The sequence below is a fragment of the Malaya genurostris genome, chromosome 2, assembly GCF_030247185.1.
Source record: "Malaya genurostris strain Urasoe2022 chromosome 2, Malgen_1.1, whole genome shotgun sequence".
NCBI lineage: Eukaryota > Metazoa > Arthropoda > Insecta > Diptera > Culicidae > Malaya > Malaya genurostris.
In genome coordinates this window covers 115,582,413-115,604,223 of record NC_080571.1, presented here as the reverse complement: position 1 = coordinate 115,604,223, position 21,811 = coordinate 115,582,413, and the positions used below count along the sequence as shown (strand labels likewise).

The following is a 21,811-nucleotide window of genomic DNA, read 5'->3' as shown; positions in this document are numbered from 1 at the left end:
CACATGTCACTACCCTATGTATTTGAAAATATCGGAATTGTTTTTAAACATAAAAAGTACAGGTGTGAGACATAACTGGATGTCGTGGACACGAATAAAACTGACACTCTTTCATTATACTTACGAATATCAATTAGTTGATCGATTGTGTGAATTGTGCAAGTTTGGCCCTTTTACACTAATAGAATTTGAAACGATACAGCTAAACTGCAGTACAGATTAGTTACATTAAACATTCTGACACACAAATATTACGAAATAACCAGTATAGTTGTTTATGATAAAATAATGGTGGTTCTGAAAAGAACCTTTTATTTTTTTTCCGATGGATACCGCTGACTTCCGTCATCTATTTCCAGGCTGACCTGTTGTCCGTGGGTGCGATACTGATATGTGTTCTGTTGGAATCTCCTGCTTGTTCCGCTTGCGGTAACAAGCTTTGTATTTTGCTTGGAGATTCCTCGATCGCACTATAGTTAACACGATGACAACGACAAACGAATGGCTTCTGAGTCGGTGCTATGCATTTTATATAGCAAATCAGCAGAAAGTTTACTACAAACTACAACTGGTGGAAAAATGGGCCGTATACAGTATAGTGAAGTAAAATTTCGCATAATTCTTTGGATATAACATTATGTTTCTAAATGGCACCTTAGAGAATTTTGATGTCGATTATTTCATTTCGGATTTCAACATTTCAGTAAAAGATACTATCAGAATGTTGTACGGGATTAATTCCTGGCATCCCAGAAGGGCCAAATTGTATAATTCTCTAAGATATTAAACACTGATTGGATATAAATGATTTTAAACATTGTTGCGAATTTAGCACTGAAAATAGCAAAAATAACTAATCAAATTATGTTAGATTTGCAATACACTGCGATTTTTTTCAATTTTCGATTTACAAAGAAGAAATCTTTATAGTTCTTTAGGTAACATTTAGAAGGGTTCGTTTTCTTTCTCTCCAATGCAAACGACCAGCAGCTTTGCTATATGACGCAATCGTTCTTGTTTGAATTGAAACTACACAGAAAGGAAAATAATAGTAGAATATACCATTTCGAGGGTGAAATTAAAAAGAATGCACCATATAAATCTTGTAGAACATACATCTTGATTAATGACCTTCAAAGTTATATTATTCTCAACATTATTTAGATAACACCGAAAAGAATTTATAGAACTGGCGAGGTTCAGCATCCAAGAATCAATCACATCACGGAGGTCCAGAATTTCATCTGCATCTTGAGTAAAATCGTTTAACTTTTGGATTAAGGAGTGTAACGAAAATAAGCTATCCACATACCTTTGTGTTGTACGCATATATTTGTGATGGTTTTTAATGCTCAGATCACAACATGCTGTGCGTTTGGTTGTCGGCTTTCGTTTGTTTACTTGTTTGTGCGGTTGAAATTCTGCGTATTCAAAATGTCGCGTATTTAATAGAAAGTGAAATTGAGGTTCTGGTCACATGGCTAAGTGAGAAGGGTATTCTATGAGAAAATGTGCGAAGTGGTTTGGAATTCATCATGCCAGTGTAAAAACCATTATTAATAAGTTTGGGGAACACTATTCTTTGCATGAGCAACCAGGAAGAGGCAGAAAACCCGGTTATTCCAAACCAAAACTGGACCAGAAAATGATATCTCTAATCAGGAGTTCAAACAAATTTGGGCTCAAGCGTCCAAAAAATGTGATGCAACACTTGTCCGGAACTGTTCCGGAGCGTTCGAACATAAGTTCGAAAATTTGTGAAGGAATAACTTAAATTTCATCCGGTTTTCATTATGCTCAAGTTTAATCTCGTACAATAAGGGATCAATTTTTAGTTTGAATAAAATATCGTTTTTTATCATAATTTGAACGACAAATTTGTGGATACCTTATTTTCGATACACTCCTTATTCTAGACATATTTTTTGAAAAATTTATACCTGAGATTAAAACTTCATCAGCAATGATATCGTCAACAATTATTTTATTTTTTTCACCATCCATTTCACGATAAACACGATTGAGAAAACAAACTTAAACCATACGCAAAAAAAGGCGACTCATGAAAATTTGTTCTGTTTGCCTGCATACGCAGGAACAGTTTTATGGTTATTTCTACTGCAACACGATGTTTCAAAATATTACACTTGTGGTAAACTTAAGAACCAAAGACTATTATTTGAAAATCGTAACTATTATAATTTCAATTTACCATAATTTAGTAAAATATAGAATGAGAATATGGTTATTTAAGTGAATTAACAGATATATTCTAGATGTTTTAAATAGACACTGAATTTATTTAAAATATTGACTATACTACTACTTCGCATATCAAGAGGAATTCATAGTTTTTTCAAACATTGTTTTGTTTAATCGGAGAAAATTCTTGCAAAACTTACTATTCATTAGAATAGTAATTTAGAAATCAGATTTGTTGACGAATCTACCAGAAAATTATTTTCAGTGTAGGAGTCGGTGTTGAACAGTCGTTCGCACCGCACGCGTATAGCTCTTGGCTCCTGGAATTTTTTTTTCTGGCTACCTAGAGTTTCATTGATTCAAGGCTTCAGTCTTTTTCAAGGCTACCTGAATCACTAACTAAGTGACTAAGTGATACAAAGAGTGATATTAGAGTGACTAAGTGATACAAAGAGTGATATTAGAGTGACTAAGAAATTAATCAGCCTTTTTTAAGGCTAGCTAGGAGTCTAATCGAAGACTAATTTAGCCTAGTTAATTTAATTTAAAATTTCATTAATTTCAAAAATGCCTGCGTCCAACCGGAAAGGCAACAAGCCTAAGGCTAAAAATAATTCAATACGGAATAAATCACAATCCGTTATTCAACATTTTTCTAATAACATTCATGATCTTATAGAATCTGAATGTAAAAATAAAAGACAACGGACGGATTTCCCTTCCGTTGATCCTATGCCGTCTAACAAAATTTACGAGATTCTTCCTGAATCCGATTGTAGCGACATAGAAGAAAATTCTTCAAAAATTCCCAAAATGGACGCTTGTCGTTCTGGGAAGAAACATCAATCTATGCCACCAGTGACGGTGATGATTTCCGACTTCAAAGCATTCCGTACTGAGCTTTCTACTTTTCTCCCGGAAGTAAAAGTCTCATTTCAAATCGGACGAAGAGGAGAATGTCGAGTCTTGGTGGATGGATTGGAAGATTACGAAAGTCTTATTCGATATTTGTCCGAAAAATTTCATAAATTTTATTCATATGATATAAAATCAGACAGACCTTTCAAGGCTGTCTTGAAAGGATTATCAAATGATCAAAGTATTGATGAAATTAAAAATGAACTAAAAGAATTGCTTGGTTTTGCCCCTTCCCAAGTAATACTTATGAAAAAAAGAGCGAATGGTACTTCTAAACCACGCTCTGGAATTTCCCATGAACTTTACCTAATACACTTCAATCGAAGTGATGTAAACAATTTGAAAACTTTAGAAAAAGTACGTTTCATTTCCCACATTAAAATTCATTGGGAACATTATAAACGGCATAATCGTATTGCAAACTTAACGCAATGTCGTCGTTGCCAAGGCTTCGGTCATGGAACCAAAAATTGTCATATGGATATACGGTGTTTGAATTGTGGTAAATCGCATTCGAAAGACGCTTGTCCAATGAATGAAACCACTGATAAATTTTCATGTTCAAATTGCAATGGAAATCATAAATCCAATTATTTGAAATGTCCTGTCAGGGAAAAAATTTTAAACGCTCGTTCGCTTAGACAACAAGTCAAATCAACGACCTTAAATTTACAGAACATACCTGAAAATTCTTCTAAGGCACCTGCCAATTCGTCTTCTAACGAAAACAATTTATTGACAGGTAGATCGACCTCGTCATCATCTTCTTCTAATGTCAGTTATGCTGGTATATTAGGTAGAAATCTATCTCCTATTTCTTCTAATGTAAATAATCAAAACACAGGACCGCCTTGCAGTTCTTCTTCTAACGAAAACAATTTATTAATAGGTAGACCGACCAAATCATCTTCTTCTAATGGCAGTCTACCTACAAATATTCCTTCAATGCCATTCGCTTCTTTAAATGAAGTCGATTTAGGCGATATAACTGAAAATAAAATGATCTACCTACAAGATCAACTTTCTCAAATGATCATCCAAATGAATTCGACTTCATCACTTTTTGAAGCATTTCAAATCGGATGGAAATTTGCAAATAATATTATAATGAATTTAAAATTTAACAGTGATGTTAAATAATTATTTGAATATTTTAAATTGGAATGCTCGATCTTTGAAATCGAGTGAAGATGAATTTTATAATTTTCTCAAAGTTCACAAAATTCATATTGCCATTGTGACAGAAACTTTTCTTAAACCAAATGTAAAATTGAAAAGTAATCCACATTATGTGGTTCATCGATTTGACAGGTTTACTGGAATTGGTGGTGGAGTTGCCATTTTTGTCCAACGGCAAATTAAACATCGAATTTTACCTTCTTTCAATACTAAAGTTATTGAAAGCTTGGGAATCGAAGTTGAAACCATTCATGGAATTTATTTCATCGCTGGAGCATATTTGCCATTCCAATGCACCGGCGAACAATTAAATTTCTTTAAAGGCGATTTGCAAAAACTTACAAGATATCGATCGAAATTTTTCGTAATAGGGGACTTAAATGCTAAGCATGTCCAGTGGAATTGTAGGCAAAATAACAGTAATGGTAAAATACTTCATAATCAACTCTCAGCTGGTTACTTTACAGTTCTTCATCCCAGTAATCCTACTTGTTTCTCTTCCGTGAAAAACCCGTCTACAATTGATCTGGTTCTAACAGATCAAAGTCACATTTGTAGTGAACCGATTACTCATGCTGATTTTGACTCAGATCATCTTCCTGTAACATTCAGACTTTCCAACGAAGCTATAATTAATTCAATTAGTTCTATTTTCAACTATCATAGAGCAAATTGGTTGGATTACAGATCTCACATTGAAAATCATGTGGATCATGAAACTATTTTAGAAAATTCTGCGGATATCGACACAGCAATTGATAATTTGAATCATTATATTATCGAAGCTAGAAATCTTTCAGTTCCCAAAGCTCAAACTAAATTAAATTCTCCTATCATCGATGACAATCTTCAACTGCTCATTCGGTTGAAGAATGTTCGTCGACGACAATATCAACGTTCTCGTGATCCTGCTATGAAAAACATAGTTAAGGATTTACAAAAAGAAATTAAACATAGATTTACTCTTTTGCGAAATGAAAATTTCGCTAAAGAAGTTGAACAAATTAAACCATATTCTAAACCTTTCTGGAAACTTTCTAAGGTTCTTAAGAAACCTCAGAAACCTATTCCTGCTCTCAAGGAAGGAAATCAAATACTTCTTACAAATGGCGAAAAAGCTCAAAAACTTGCTCAGCAGTTCGAGAGTGTCCACAATTTTAATTTGAACGTTGTGAGTCCTATTGAAAATGAAGTCTCACTGAAATATGATCATATTTCAACCCAAGTGTTATCACACGATGACATTATTGAGACGAATTTTGATGAAATTAAATCAATTATTAGAAAACTTAAAAACATGAAGGCTCCTGGTAATGATGGAATTTTTAATATTCTTATTAAAAATCTTCCCGATGTTGCCTTGAGACTCCTGGTTAAAATTTTCAACAAGTGTTTTTCATTAGCTTACTTCCCAAAAAGATGGAAAAACGCTAAAGTAATTCCTATCCTAAAACCTGATAAAAACCCAGCAGAAACATCAAGTTATCGCCCAATTAGCTTACTTTCTTCTATCAGTAAACTTTTTGAAAAAATTATCTTGTTAAGAATGATGACTCATATAAATGAGAATTCAATTTTTTTACCAGAGCAGTTTGGATTTCGTCATGAACATTCAACTACTCATCAACTTGTCAGAGTAACGAACATGATAAAATCAAATAAATCTTCTGGGTTATCCACTGGAGTTGCTCTTCTAGACATAGAAAAAGCATTCGACAGTGTTTGGCACAAAGGTTTAATAGCAAAAATGTCTGATTTCCAGTTTCCTATTTATTTGATCAAAATGATTCAAAATTATTTAACTGATCGTACTCTTCAGGTTAGCTATCAGAATTGTAAATCTGAATTGCTACCCGTACGAGCCGGTGTTCCGCAGGGTTCGAGTGTAGCTCCAATCTTGTATAATATTTTCACTTCTGATCTTCCAAATCTACCCGTTGGTTGTCAGAAATCGCTATTCTGTGACGACACAAGTCTGTTAGCCACAGGTAGAAATCTAAGAGTGATCTGCAGTCGCCTACAAAGAAGTTTAAATATTTTCAGTGATTATCTGTCAAAATGGAAAATTAAACCAAATGCAGCAAAAACGCAATTAATTATCTTTCCTCACAAGCCAAGAGCTTCTTTTCTTAAACCAAACAATAATCACATTCTCAAATTGAATGGCTTGGAATTGACATGGTCTGATCAAGCTAAATACTTAGGTTTAACGTATGACAAAAAACTCACTTTCAAGGATCACATTGAAGGAATCCAGGCAAAGTGTAATAAATATATTAAATGTTTATATCCTCTTATAAACAGAAATTCTAAGCTCTGTCTAAAAAACAAATTGTTAATTTATAAACAAATTTTCAGACCAGCCATGCTTTATGCGGTACCAATTTGGTCAAGCTGTTGTTCCACCAGGAAGAAAACGCTTCAAAGGATTCAGAATAAAATTCTGAAAATGATTCTGAAGCGTCCTCCCTGGTTTAGTACAAATGAGTTACACAGACTCACAAATATAGAACCATTAGATGTAATGTCACATAATATTATAAGCAAATTCCGACAAAAATCGATGCAATCTTCAATTGAATCGATTCGCTCTCTGTATTAGTTAGTAAGTTAGTATATAAGTTCCTTTTCCCCATTACACAATACAAGTAGGTTTAGAATTTTCCCTACACAAAAATCTCAGAATTGCGGAAGCAAATGATGTCTTCATGGTAATAACCAAATCATATATATATATATATATATATATATATATATATATATATATATATATATATATATATATATATATATATATATATATATATATATATATATATATATATATATATATATATATAACAGGGCTGAAAAGTCACCACTTGTGGCTGAACACCCAATTTAAATCTTAATAATTTAATTTTAACTCATATTCCAATAAATAGTTATTTTAAAAAAAAAAAAAAAAAAAAAAATTTTCAGTGTAGCTTTGCGAACAAACCGCAACACATCCACTCGCAGTGCCAAATGATGCCAATCAATTTTTCTAAAGAGGTGCGTTTAACTCCATTTTCTCCTATCTGTTATTTTATATCTTTCAAATTCGATTAAAAAGTACATGCCTAATGGAGTAGAATTTCGCAGATTATTAACTATTTACAGCCTATATTTTCTTCATAATGACAAACTGTACAAAAGAAAAAAAAACCTGTTTTAATCAACCTAGTGGTGTAATGATGCCTCTCTCATGTACATATTATATTGTGGTATTCTATTCAAAATTTTTCTCTTCGATTTTTGAAAGAAACCAAGAGATTGTTTATGCATAACATACAGAATAAAACAGTGCTTTAATTGCGTAAGTCATCCTTAAGAAAACGAAATTTTTTTTTTTACGTTTTTTGTTTCGCCAGTTTAAGTGACGGTGTACAATATTGAACACACTTTACCCTATAATTCTGGAACCGGAAGTTGGATCCGGATGAAATTCAGGAATTCCGCATGGGACCGGAAGACCTTTCATTTGAATCTAAGTTTGTCAAAATCGGTTCAGCCATCTCCGAGAAAACCTAGTGAGATTATTTGACACATACACACACACACACACACACACACACACACACACACACACACACACACACACACACACACACACACAGACACAGACATTGCTCAGCTCGATGAACTGAGTCGAATGGTATATGACACTTGGCCCTCCAGATTTCACTAGTCGGTTTTTCAAGTGTTTGCATAACCTTTCTTTATGAGAAAGGCAAAAACAACCAATTTAAAAATTGTTGGTTAAGAGCCGAGACCAAGCTTGTACAAAGGCTGAACATAGAGTAGCATCGTCATCTTCATTTTATCACGCTCAGAAAATAACCAAATTAACTCACGTTGAGGACACCTTCGCTAAAGTCTGCTCTACAGACATATAATATAACACGTATAAAACTCTAATAATGACCAGCCACGCGCAAGTAGTATAATTGATTTTTGTTTTTCGTTTCAGCAGCCATACCGCTACACTTATCGCACACATCCATCTAGCTACTGAGGATGATTACAGACCATTTAATTATGACTACTTTTTTTTATTAGGGAATTAAAATCCACATTCATAAAATGTTAGGAATTTTCCATCAAACGTTGGTGAAAAATTGATCAAAACTGATATTTCATCCAAGATGCCAGGCTTAACATTCATTTGAGAATAAATTATTATGAAAAAAGATTGTTTGAAACTCAATCGTGCAATCCACTTGGATAAACTCGGTGCATTGCATATATGAACACATAGATCTATGGCATACGTACCAAATAAAATTTACGTAATACCCAAATTACCAAAATAAGTTAACTTGGTTTACTCTTGATCCTTGAGTTTGCACTAAGCAGTTCAACTTGAACTGCTCTGCACTGACGAGTCTAAGACGAAACGTAAAGAAAACTAATTGAAGACGTTTGAGCTCAAATGAATAACTTAACTCACAGTTTGAAGAAATTTACATAATTTGGAGGTCATTCTGAGAAAAATACGAAAAAAATCTCGTCCTAAGCATCCTTAGAAGGTATTAAACCATTATTGATGTTGAAGGATTTGCTATTAATGTATTTCCCTGAAAGTAGTCGTTCCAATGAAACTATATTTGTACATATTTGATCTTATGTACTAGATTATATTCGCATTGCACTCCAGTTTTTTTCCGTGAATACGACTTACTTTACTATGGAGCGTCTTTTCAAAATACGTATATTTTGTATGGAAGGATGAAAAAAGTTTACAATACCCTATCTTAAGAAATTTCTTATTTCTTATTCAAAATTTTTGTATTTTGAACTTATCTGGAAATTAAAAAAAATAATACAGTACAGAAAAACAAATTGTTTTTGGTTTCTGCCACCTTGGCATCACTTGGCATTGAGTAACGACGTTCAGTTAAATAACAACTGATGAAATTTGAACAAAATTTCAACAGACGATTTTGACAATAACAGACTGTGCAAAAAACGGATTATGTGTTCTGGAAATACCAATGAAATTTGTTGTTCCTTGAAATTTATGAATCCTTTACGAACTGATTTTGCATATCCCATTTTTCAATTTATTGAGTATTATTGTGATAACTCAAAAAACAGGCCGAGACACGAGAGAAATCATTTTGAGTGATTTATAATTTAAAATCTTTCGCTTAAAAGGGAATACTGATGTATCTTCTAAGCAGTTAGCCGAATGTAGGCCGATCGGCAGTCATGAATCTAATGCTACCTCCGTTATGAACAATACAGCCATCGCCAAATTGGCGATCTATTCCTGGAATAAAACGAGTTCTCAGCATACAACTTGGAGCATCCAAGCAAATAAAACGATTGGCGAATCAGGCCAATCTATCGCAACAGTTTCACTTTCGCCTGGAGTCGAAAGGTGTCTCACCAAGGAAAGGCTAGTACACGAAGCCACCGCGAGGCCAGATGGCAATAAATTCTATAATCGACAATATAATTTGTTTGCTAACAATGTGCTGAACAAAGCATTATTTTGTTCAGACTGATGTTGTTACTGCAGCAGTTATGTGGAACATGGAAACCACAGCGAGTCTAACGAGACAAAAAAAAACGATAGAGCAGCAGTTTTTCGTTGTGAAATTTTCCCCCGCTTTCACCCACAGCCACATACTTGATTGGCTCCGAAGCAGAGCAATGAGGAATGGATGCAAAAAATAGGATCAATGCCTCCACAATGCTTGATCGGAAAGTGAATGGCTGTAGGTACCTTTTAAACTCCAATGTTCTCATACTGATAGGATACGGCTGGAAGTTGGAAACAAAAACAATTGTTGATGGGCAAACTAGTGGCAGAAGGTAAATTGATTACACTCCGATATAATTGAATAAAATAATAGAAAATTGGATGCTGCTGGTCAGTGAGGTGCCCAACTGTCATTTAAATAATAGAGGGAGAGCTATTTATGAAATCTGGGTTACGAATCAACATTCCTTAAGAAGCTAATATTGTTGAAATCATGTTGGACATGATTATGTCAAACGGTATGCCATCTTGCAACTAACAACTGAAATCTGAAATTCGTTTGATTTTGCTTTGCACCTTTAGGTTGTATTAGCAAAGGGTTAATAACCTAGCCGTCATATAGAGTATACATGCGAAGTATATTATTGTAGGGGCAATATACTAGTAAAACAGTGAAGAGAGCTATAGAAACACATCAGAAACAGTTTGTTAATCTTTAATTGCTAACAGAAGCAGCAAGAAAAAAAACACAGATCGTTGATCGTTTCAATTACGTATGAAAATGTGTACTGCGAAAGTATGATAATTACCGGATTTGCTATCTTATTTTTTGGATCAACAACCGGCTAGAAATGCCACCACAATGTTTTCAGTCGTGTTCATACTATTTGAAATAAGATGAAGGAGAAAGGAGATTCTGTTTACGTCGATTCGTTTTCGGTCAAACTAAGACCTTTTGAAAAACATAAAAAGATAACGGACCCTAGGACAACGTTTTTCAGCGCAGTTTACACCAGATGAAGAAGGAAATAGCCCAAAATGTGGTCGTATCTAAACGTTGTAACACTACGAATATTTTGTTGTTTACATTATTTATTACAAACTTCATGCCCGATTGATTCCGAACAGACGATGTTTCAACGAATCTCCGAGCATTGCATTAAAATGTTATCGTGTTCTTGATGAGACTTTGGCGATCTTGTTTCACTGCCGAATTTTGTGAAGGCTGGGTTCAATGTTTAAAAAAAGACAAGTTTGAACATGACGAACAACAGTCATTTTTGGACCATGATGATACACAAAAACAACAAATAATGGCGGAGCAGTTGAATGTCACTCGGCAAGCCTTTTGCGCTTGCCTTAGATCCATGAGAAATATTCATAAGGTTGGTAAATGGCTTCCACATAAACTGATCAAACGATAGATGGAAATGCGAAAAACTCAATGAGAAATACTACTAAAGAAAGAGCGTTTCGCATCGGAATGTAACTTAAAATGGATATATTTTGAATATTGTAAAAGCAAAAAATTTTGGATAAACCCAAGATAACCATAAACGTCAAGATATCCATAAATAACCGAATTGTTTTCGAGAAAAAGACAACACTATGTGTGGGGTGGGATGAAAAGGGAGTATATGGCTACAAGTTTCCTCAATCCGGCGACACATTCAATACCGTTTGCAATCACCAACAATTGATTTTGAGCAACACATCAATCGAAAAACGACCACAATGAGCTCGTAGATGCGACCCAGGCATGCTATAGCAAGTACGAGAAATTCATTAATTTTTAGTGCACCCAGCCGATTTGCTGCAACTTCTTTTTCGACACCAATACAGGCGGTAAAAAAACAACGCGTTTTTTGAGGTATAATGCTCCGGAACAGAAAATATCATCCGTTAGATCTCTGAGAAAATAGCCCGGTATAAAAAACAACGCATTTGTCGCTTACGTCACTTATACCATTATATCTCCCGAATCAAAAGTGACGGTCATTTGATCTTCGAACTTGATCAATGATCGAATATTATCTATCAAACGAGCCTAAGCTTGTTGGAATCGGCTCAGCCATCTCCGTGAAAATTGAGCGGTGAAAAATAACGTATATGGTCGCTTTTGATAACCACTTGATCTTCGAACTTGATGCACAATAGCTTTCAAACGAGTGTAGGTTTGTTAAAATCGGCACAGCCATCTCTGAGAAAAATATTTCTCCTGAACCAGAGGTGACCGTCACTTGAGCTTCAAACTTGATGAATGATGTAATAGTTTTTTCAAACGGACCTAAGCTTATTGAAATCAATTCAGCTATCTCCGGAAAAAATTGAGTGGTTAAAAAATCTTTGAAAAGTGCGCACACATACACACACACACAAAAATGCACACACAAAAGAGACATTTTCCGATCTGAATCGAATTGTATATACCACTATGGCTATCCGAGGATGCGTTTGAAGGCCGGGTTTTGCAGGAATTCTAATATCTCATAAGAAAGACAAAACTGATACTATAACGTTTGCCTAAAAATAACGGACAAAAATGGCTGATTTTCCCAGGGTTTACCTTCACCCGCACTGCCAAAACTGCCCATGCAGCATCAATCATAGTAACCCATGAGTCAGCACACAAAGATTGACAGCTCTATCAATCGAACTCTAACCGTGATGGTAAAAACAGTGAAGCAACTTCGTTCAGAAGTGTGCGCATTCAAAGTTTCGGCATCTACAGAATCTTGGCACTATTAGATAATAATCAGAGCATCGAAAGAAAGCTCGGTTTCGGATGGCCGATTATCCTGAACGACAAGAAGCTCCAAAGGAAGCTGAATTGGAAGACCGAGAGAAAGTGACTACATCGCACCGTGCGCTTGGCCGGGAGGTCGGTGCAACCGGCCAAACAGTGAAAAAGTACCTGGCGAACATGAACATACATTTCAAGAAGCGGAAGTCGCGTCCACTGATTTCGGAGCTGCAGGCAATGACAGATGGTCAATCCGTATTTTCCGGTGAATCGCGACGTGGCTGTGGTTATCGACGACGGGACCTATTTTACCCTGGATTGCAACGACTGGCCGGACATTTTGTATTTTACTGCCCCCACGAAGGAAGTGAGCTCCGAGGTGATGTTCATTTCGCACATCAAGTTCCCCAAGAAGATGGATGTCAAAGACGCTCTTCTTTCGCTCCGAACTGGTCAGGAACGGAACAATTTATAGTACGAAATGCTTACCGGAAGTTGCGTCGCTCATCAAAAGCCATAATGGCGAAGTTGCGGTGTTCTGGCTGGATCTGGCCCACTACTCGAAGTAATCGTTGGAACGGCTGAATATCGATATGGTTCTCAAGTCGGCGATAAGTGCGTCCCATCGAGAATTTCTGAGTCAACCTGAAACGTAAGATCTACTCCAACTATTTTTCCACGAAAACTGAGGAGGAATTGATAAATAAAACGAAAGAACTCAAAAACATTCCCACATGCATGTTTTCGTCCGCCATGACAAATGTTCCGCTTAACTGGCCGCTCGCAAAGGCGTAGAATTTTTTGCAAGTAAACTTAAATTAGTTTTTTTTGTGGCACGATCTTCCGAAAGTCCGTACAACTTTTTGGCTTCGCTGACGATATTGATATTGTGACCCGTAACCTTGAGAAGATGACGGGAACCTATATCGGACTGAAAGCTGATGCTAGGCGTATAGGACTGGACATAAATGCGTCAAAAACAAAGTACATGAGAGGAAGAGGCTCTAGATAAGAAACACTGCGCCTTCCACCACGAATATTGATAGACGGTTACGATATCGAGGTGGTTGACAAGTTCGTGTATTTGGGCTCACTGGTGACCGCCGATAATGACACCAGCAGAGAAATTCATAGACGTATTTTGGCAGAAAATCGTGCGTACTTTGGACTCAAAAAAACCCCCGATCGAGAAAAGAACGCCACCGCACGAAATTGACCATCTACAAAACGCTCATTTGACCGGTTGTTCTCTATGGCCACGAGACCTGGACTATGTTGGCAGAAGACCAACGCGCCCTTAGTGTTTTCGAAAGAAAGGTATTGAGGACCATCTATGGCGGAGTGCAGATGGAAGACGGAACGTGGAGACGGCGTATGAATCACGAATCGCAACAGCTGTTAGGAGAACCACCTATCGTACGGACAACAAAAATCGGTTTCTACGATGGGCTGGGCATATCATAAGGATGTCGGACGACAGCCCAGTGAAAATGGTTCTTGAATCTAATCCGACTGGTACAAGAAGAAGAGGAGCGCAGCGAGCAAGGTGGATCGATCAAGTTGAGGGTGATCTCAGAAGCATCCGTGCCTTGAGTGGCTGGCGACGAGCAGCCATGGACCGAGTTATGTGGAGACGTATTTTTGATACAGCAAAGGACACCCAAGGCCTATAGCTGTTAGGTAAGGTAAGTTAAATTTGTTTTAATACAAACCTTACAGAGAAAGGCAAAACTGATAACTTGGGAGTGTTTTTTGCATGAATATAAGACCATACTAACATTCTGTAATATTGTAGATTAATGAGTATCTAAAGGGTTTACCGGACTCAAATTGCATCACTTTCAAATAGCTGTAACTTTATATCCATTTGGTATATTCAATTAGTATTTTGGGGGAAACTAGTTCAACGTGTGTTACATGGAGTAAGTGACAGGCACCGAATCACAATGAACGGCAGAATATGGTGCGAAAATCACATGCACGGATCCCGAGTAAAGTCTAACATCAAAATTTAAACAAATTGATATTTGATTATGATAGCAACATCAGATTGAAATCCTAATATGATATCTACTCATCAAATTTTCGATTAATATCACATTGTGTTATCATTTTGCTATTTAAAGGCAAAAGTTTTGTGAAACTCAAAAAAATGAAAATATTAGAATCAACAACTTAGTGAATCCATTGAAATTGAACAAATTTCAAATGGCAGCACAAAAATACAAAGTTAAGTTTAAATGGAAGAATTATTCCTTCAATCCTTTGTTGCCTTTTACAAAAATGCTTTGACATCCTGCCGAAATCCTGCAGTTACCGCGAAGAAACGATTTTTTTCAACATTTTTTCAACTTTTACGCAAATAATGCTCTTTCTTTTTAACCACGAGAATATTGGTGTCAAACCACAGCCTGGGAGGCATTAGATAAATTGGCGATCATCGGTACCACGTTCGTCTGAAGCAGGTCAATCTGAATAGTGGCTTTGTCATTCCCATCTCGCTGATCGATATTCGATATTTGTAGTCATACGACGTCGCGAAGCTCATTCATTTTAGACCATTATTTTCAGTGCATCCAGAAATCGGGGACCTGGATGGCAAAAATAATGTACTCGCCAAACCCGTTCTGAAAATACCCATAACTTTATATCCAACAGTATTAAAAAAATCATTGTTTACGAAGTTCGAACATCGAACATTGAATGTCTCAGATTTCAGAGCCTAGAGCTAATTCTTAATAATACTTTAGTGGCTTAGAGGAGCCACCAAGAAAATATATGTTTAATTTGTATATTCCTAAGTAGTCCACAAACTGTGTCGAAGAACCTCTTCAAAACAATTCTCATTCCTAGGTATAAATGCTTAGAACTTCATATTCTCACTAACGCTAGATATTATGAGAAGTGTTTTATCAATCATCTAATAGATCTTGGAACTTTAATACACTTTTCCAAAGAAACCGTCTAAGTAAATCTTTATAATTTTGAGTTACAGTACTAATTCTGCATCAAATGATTGTAAATTATAAGTCTACACAAGAACTAAAAATTTACTGAAGAGGTTCTGGTTCTATCTGTGGTCAGAAGCGAGATAATCGTTCATTGTCCCAATTAGTCGAAAAAACAAATGATTTGGAATACCTTATTGCCTGATTCCTAATTCACGTTCCCTGTGTTGTAGAAGACGTTCGTCTTCAGAGCCTCTAAGTTCGTATTTCAAAGTGATTACATGTGCGAGCTGTGTGAGATCAAGTAGATAACTCAATTTAATGTTATAATGTTTGAATGCTACAGTTTTGGATATGAGAAGGACAAAGAGAACATTTTTATACTGTGCTCAAATAGCCACACGGTGGATGCGGGATGGAAGCGACGCAACGAGTGTGCACTGACAGAAACTACCTGCATACAACTTTGTGAAACAGCACTGCTTGTCATATAACCGAACATTTTCCATCCCCTTATAGCTAGCAATTGCAGTTCATAGCAATAGCAAAAAATTCGCATTCCAATATACCTAAGTTCGAAACCGGATTCTCTCCGCGGTAGTGTGGAGATCGCATGAAATCTTTTTTCTTGCTTGCGAGTAATATCGCCTAAATGTATACTATCCCGGACCTTTTTTGGCTGTTCTATTTTTAGATTATGCTTGTGACGTGTCATTTCGAGAAAATCTACATCATATTGAGTTTTCAATGTGCTTTCACTGAGAGCAAAACTAGTTTCCAGTTTGATGTCACACAGCATTTTTTTGCTTTCAATTTTGATCTTTTAATCGTTAAAACGACCAAAACGATAGCAAATTAAGTAATCGATATATACGAACAGCACAACATCAAATTGAGTTTTCTTTATAATCTCACACTCTACTCGGGATGCTCTACACACAGATGTTGACAAAAACGCATTGTCTCATTATAAGTGACAAGACGTATGTAAAAGTTTAATGTACAAGAAGACGTTAGAATTTCGAAGCTGTCAACGTTTGCCAAAAACTCATGATTTGGCAATCAGTTTGCTCAAGTGATAGCGGAGAACTCCATTTGTGACAATAGGCGCGTATACGTAAAGGAATGCCTCCGAAAGCGTTTATTTCCATTTCTAAGGTCACATAAAGGTCTTACGTTTTATTAACCGAATTAAGCCCCGTGACATACAGGGAAAACGGCTTTTTGAATGGTGCAAGGCTAATAAGGTCAATTTCGTGCCGAAGGATTTCAATCCCCCGAACGCACCGAAATTGCGGCCAATTGAAAAGTACTCATAAAATAAGTGCTTCGGAAACATTCATTCCTTCGGAGAAAGTTTTGAAGAAAAAAGGGTTTCCACGCAAAAGAATGTCGGTGCAAGCTTTTTTTTAACAGTGTTTAGAGGGAGGTTCGTTTAATTGGATATGGTACTGAAAATGAATAATACGAACGTGGAAAAAGTAAATTTTTTTTGACTTCATTCCCTGAAAGTTTGAAGATGATTGCATGATTCACATTTATAATATTCATGTGCCATAAATCGACGGAATAATATCTAAGTACTTTCAGCACCATTCTTCAATCTTAAAAAAATACGTACCTTATTTTTATTATTCGGAACTCCATCACGCCACTACCTGAAATGAAGAATAGAGAATAGGTTAACTTTATATTGATTGATTTGAAATGCTTTGATCTGTAGGAAAACGTAGAACTATCATATGTTAGCTAAGCACATCAAGTAAATGAGAAAGAGAGTTTCTCGGAGAACTCTGAAACGATTTCCACAAGCATAGGCTCAGATGAATGATATTATGGTTCCAAAACGGCTATTGGATTTTATACTGATTGGACTTTCGGTCCCATAATTGCAGGATGAAACGTGTTCAAAATCTCCAACCGCCATTCTGGGGTTTTGGGGATTTCGGAATAAGATCTCGGATCCTCATGAAAGAAGAAAAATTGTTACCTTAGGACTTTTCATTTGAGTCTAAATTTGATTTTCGTCTTCGAGAAAAACAATTGACGTTATCATAGATGAGTAACAGGTAGTAACAAATTTAAGACCTACAGAAATAATGATGGCTAAGGTGTGCACACAAACTACAGTAATCCCCGAAAGCCAAAAAACCAAAGCTAGATCTCATTCACTTCAGTTATCATACAATTCCATGTACTAATTACTCAGAATCGGCAAAACTAATTTAGCTCAGATCCGGACAGGCTGATTAGTTTTCAGAGTAACTGGTCTTGCAGCTTGTTTAGCTTGTATGGGAAAATCGAGAAATGTGTACTGCTAGGCTATCGTTCAAACGCTTGCAGACAGTTGGGAAAATATCAACCAATTTACGTCCCATTTTAAAGTAGTTGGTATGCGATAAGTGTCACTAAAGGAAGACACTGAAAAAAATAAATCTTCAGTCCCGGTCATTCGCATAAATTGCTTTAACGCGTATATATGGCATGCTGTAATAACAGCTGTTATGTCGGCCCTAGGGTGGTGTTTAGATTGAAGAAAAATATACTCATTTGGCAGATGTTACTGCATTGATTCGAACCACTGCGCTGAATTGAATAGCTCGCATACACCCCTCAAACGATTGACACTTGGCGACATTGGGACAACTCAAGAAGAAGAACACCGGCCGTGGAAAGTTGGCCTGCCAGAGTGCAGCTATTTACTGAAGGATTTTCTTTCGATCTCCGTACGGGTTCGATTATTTGCACCGTGAATAGTGGGCAATCTTTTTCTATTCTGTCTTCAAAAGGAATTGCACGCGGCAATGACAGTTGGTGCGGTAAATGCTTCACTGTGAAAGTACGAAAAAATCGAACCTATGACCACGTTCTCGGTAGCTTCGGAAAGACGTTAAAACCAAAACATTTATTGAAAATTATGGTTATCGAGAAAATGACGGTAATTGTTTCTACCACCTGTCAAGCAGGGAAAAAGTGACCGCACGATAGTTTCTCATTGAAGTGTCTAAATTTGTGCACTGCAGTTTAGTAACATATTATTGTCTTTTTCAAATGAAAGGGCCGTCTCAGTTTAGAGTAATTATTGATGAGGGATTCGGCACCGTAGGCTGTCTAACCTTAGCGAAAAATCGCACGAAACAGAAAATCTTTTTTCAACAGTATTATCTAAGAGATCAAAAGTTTCCACGCTTTCCACGAGATGGTTTGTTAAAGAAGGGCTTGTTAAATATTTTACAACCGTTGGAGAGGAAAGTATCAGTAACGGTCAAATAACACTATTTCCCATTCTGATGCAATTATCTAGTTTATAATATTATATAATTGTATATAATATAATACAATATAAATTATAATATAATATAATATAATATAATATAATATAATATAATATAATATAATATAATATAATATAATATAATATAATATAATATAATATAATATAATATAATATAATAAAGGGTGATTTTTTAAGAGCTTGAGAACTTTTTTAAACAATAAAACGCATAAAATTTGCAAAATCTCATCGGTTCTTTATTTTAAACGTTAGATTGGTACATGACATTTACTTTTTGAAGATAATTTCATTTAAATGTTGACCGCGGCTGCGTCTTAGGTGGTCCATTCGGAAAGTCCAATTTTGGGCAACTTTTTCGAGCATTTCGGCCGGAATAGCCCGAATTTCTTCGGAAATGTTGTCTTCCAAAGCTGGAATAGTTACTGGCTTATTTCTGTAGACTTTAGACTTGACGTAGCCCCACAAAAAATAGTCTAAAGGCGTCAAATCGCATGATCTTGGTGGCCAACTTACCGGTCCATTTCTTGAGATGAATTGTTCTCCGAAGTTTTCCCTCAAAATGGCCATAGAATCGCGAGCTGTGTGGCATGTAGCGCCATCTTGTTGAAACCACATGTCAACCAAGTTCAGTTCTTCCATTTTTGGCAACAAAAAGTTTGTTAGCATCGAACGATAGCGATCGCCATTCACTGTAACGTTGCGTCCAACAGCATCTTTGAAAAAATACGGTCCAATGATTCCACCAGCGTACAAACCACACCAAACAGTGCATTTTTCGGGATGCATGGGCAGTTCTTGAACGGCTTCTGGTTGCTCTTCACTCCAAATGCGGCAATTTTGCTTATTTACGTAGCCATTCAACCAGAAATGAGCCTCATCGCTGAACAAAATTTGTCGATAAAAAAGCGGACTTTCCGAATGGACCACCTAAGACGCAGCCGCGGTCAACATTTAAATGAAATTATCTTCAAAAAGTAAATGTCATGTACCAATCTAACGTTTAAAATAAAGAACCGATGAGATTTTGCAAATTTTATGCGTTTTATTGTTTAAAAAAGTTCTCAAGCTCTTAAAAAATCACCCTGTATAATATAATATAATATAATATAATATAATATAGTATAACATCTGATGTCCTGGTGATCTCGCTCCAATTGATTTAGTGTTTTAAGTTTATTAAGAAAATGTGTGTGCTCGATTGGCGTCACCCGGTGGATACGTGCTCCCAAATAATGCCATCACTTTGACGAACATACGGCATAAAATATGCAACTGATGATCAGATTACAACACAATTTAAATTGGTAATGATATATTAACTGGTAAAAAAAAATGATGGCATTGCTGACGAATCGCTATTTGAAAAAAAAATAGCGACAAAGGAACACAGACGAAGTGAGCTCACCGCCATCCATTATATTATTTATTCTCAATCATTCTTGCAAACTCTCAGATCTGCTCTAATGAATGTGATATTGAAAAATTTAGAACAATTTATTTTATCATATTTCCTAATAGGGCTTTGAGAATAACAGGGGCCAAACCATAGAGTTACTGATGTTATCTAAATAACTGTAAACACGATCAAATACGATTCAGGAAATTGACTTTTTTATTTTGTATGGATTCATTTAATCAAATTTATTGAATTTAACTATGATGCAGCATATTCATTCATCTTATCTAATAATATATTTGTAATACGACCTGTACGTATGAATTTGGTCAGCCCAGTTAGAGTTGTACAGACATGTTACATGAACAAAACTTTTAATTCAAAAATTGAATTTGAAGCTTGTTGCATTTCTATTGAAACATAAGATTTTTGATAAGTTGCACAATTGTTATAGTTACTTTCCTTTGACCCAACACTCTTACCAGCCGCTACCTGATTTTGGGTCGAAACCTACCAAAAAACAACTAAAGTGCATCCCCGCATTTTTAGGTAACCTCAATATTTAGGTAAATGTAAGATTGCCCGAAGTGTTGTCATGCTAACTTTGGCCATGTTCGCTAAATATTTTTTACGATTAAGTCAAGGTTTGAGTAGATAATCACCTAATAATTGGTAGCTAATAGAAGTGCTTGACAATGAGCGATTTCTTTAAAAAAAAACTCGATTTTTAGTGAATATTTTTGTAAAACTTTTGTAACTGCTAATGCAACATGATACAGTTAGTGATTTGTTGCACAATTATTTTAGGAGTTTTCAAAGTTGTTCTCTATTGATTTTTATCGGTACTATTGTGAAACTCATAACATAAGTAACGATTCTGCAACAGTTGTTCAATATTTCAACAAGTTACATTTGCTATTCATCACCTTTCATGTCTGAAGTGAGATATATTGTCGTAAACGGAAAATCTCAACAATTTTCAAAAAGATCAACAGATCAAAAGATTCAACCAGAGTAAAAACAACGTAGGCGTATTTAAATTATCTTTTTTTCTTAACTTTAAAGCTTAACTTTTTTTTTAGAAACGACAATCAAATAATAAACCTGTTTTAATTCACTTAGTGTTATAATGATGCCTTTCTCATATTACTCATACCATCATAAATACTTCCAAAAGCCGCAACAAACATGACCTACAAATTGTACCAGTTTCGTACCTAGTTAAAAACTTTTCTCTCTTTCATCTCGTCGCTTTAGGTGGCGTTATAAAACTTTATCGCTTAACTCAGTAGTTCCGGAACCGGAAGTCGGATTCAGATGGAATTCAGGAATTTTGTTTGGAATTATAAGACCTGCTACTTAAACCTAAGTTCATGAAAATCGGCCAAACCATCTCTGAGAAAATAGTCTGAGTTTCATTTTGGAGTATTTAAACACTGTTTTTGATGCTTCCGGAATCGGAAATCGGGAACAAGGATAACCAAAATTACTTTGATAGGCCGTCTACTAACAATGACTAACGGCTGGTATAGTTTCGAGTCCAGTTTAGATTTCTTTTACGTTTCTGGCTTCGCCACTTAAAGTGACACTATTCAATTTTTAACACTCTTCATCCTGTAAT

The 21,811-nt window shown here is 35.7% G+C and overlaps 1 protein-coding gene across 1 annotated transcript in view; it reads right to left on the bottom strand.

The window, feature by feature from the left end:
• The window catches only part of LOC131428487 (F-box/LRR-repeat protein 7), a 168,597-nt gene that overhangs the window by 61,596 nt on the left and 85,190 nt on the right, over positions 1-21,811 (bottom strand). The window contains exon 2 of the mRNA XM_058592470.1: positions 17,121-17,157. The gene's annotated coding sequence lies outside the window, so the exon portion shown is untranslated. The remainder of the gene's footprint in view (positions 1-17,120; positions 17,158-21,811) is intronic.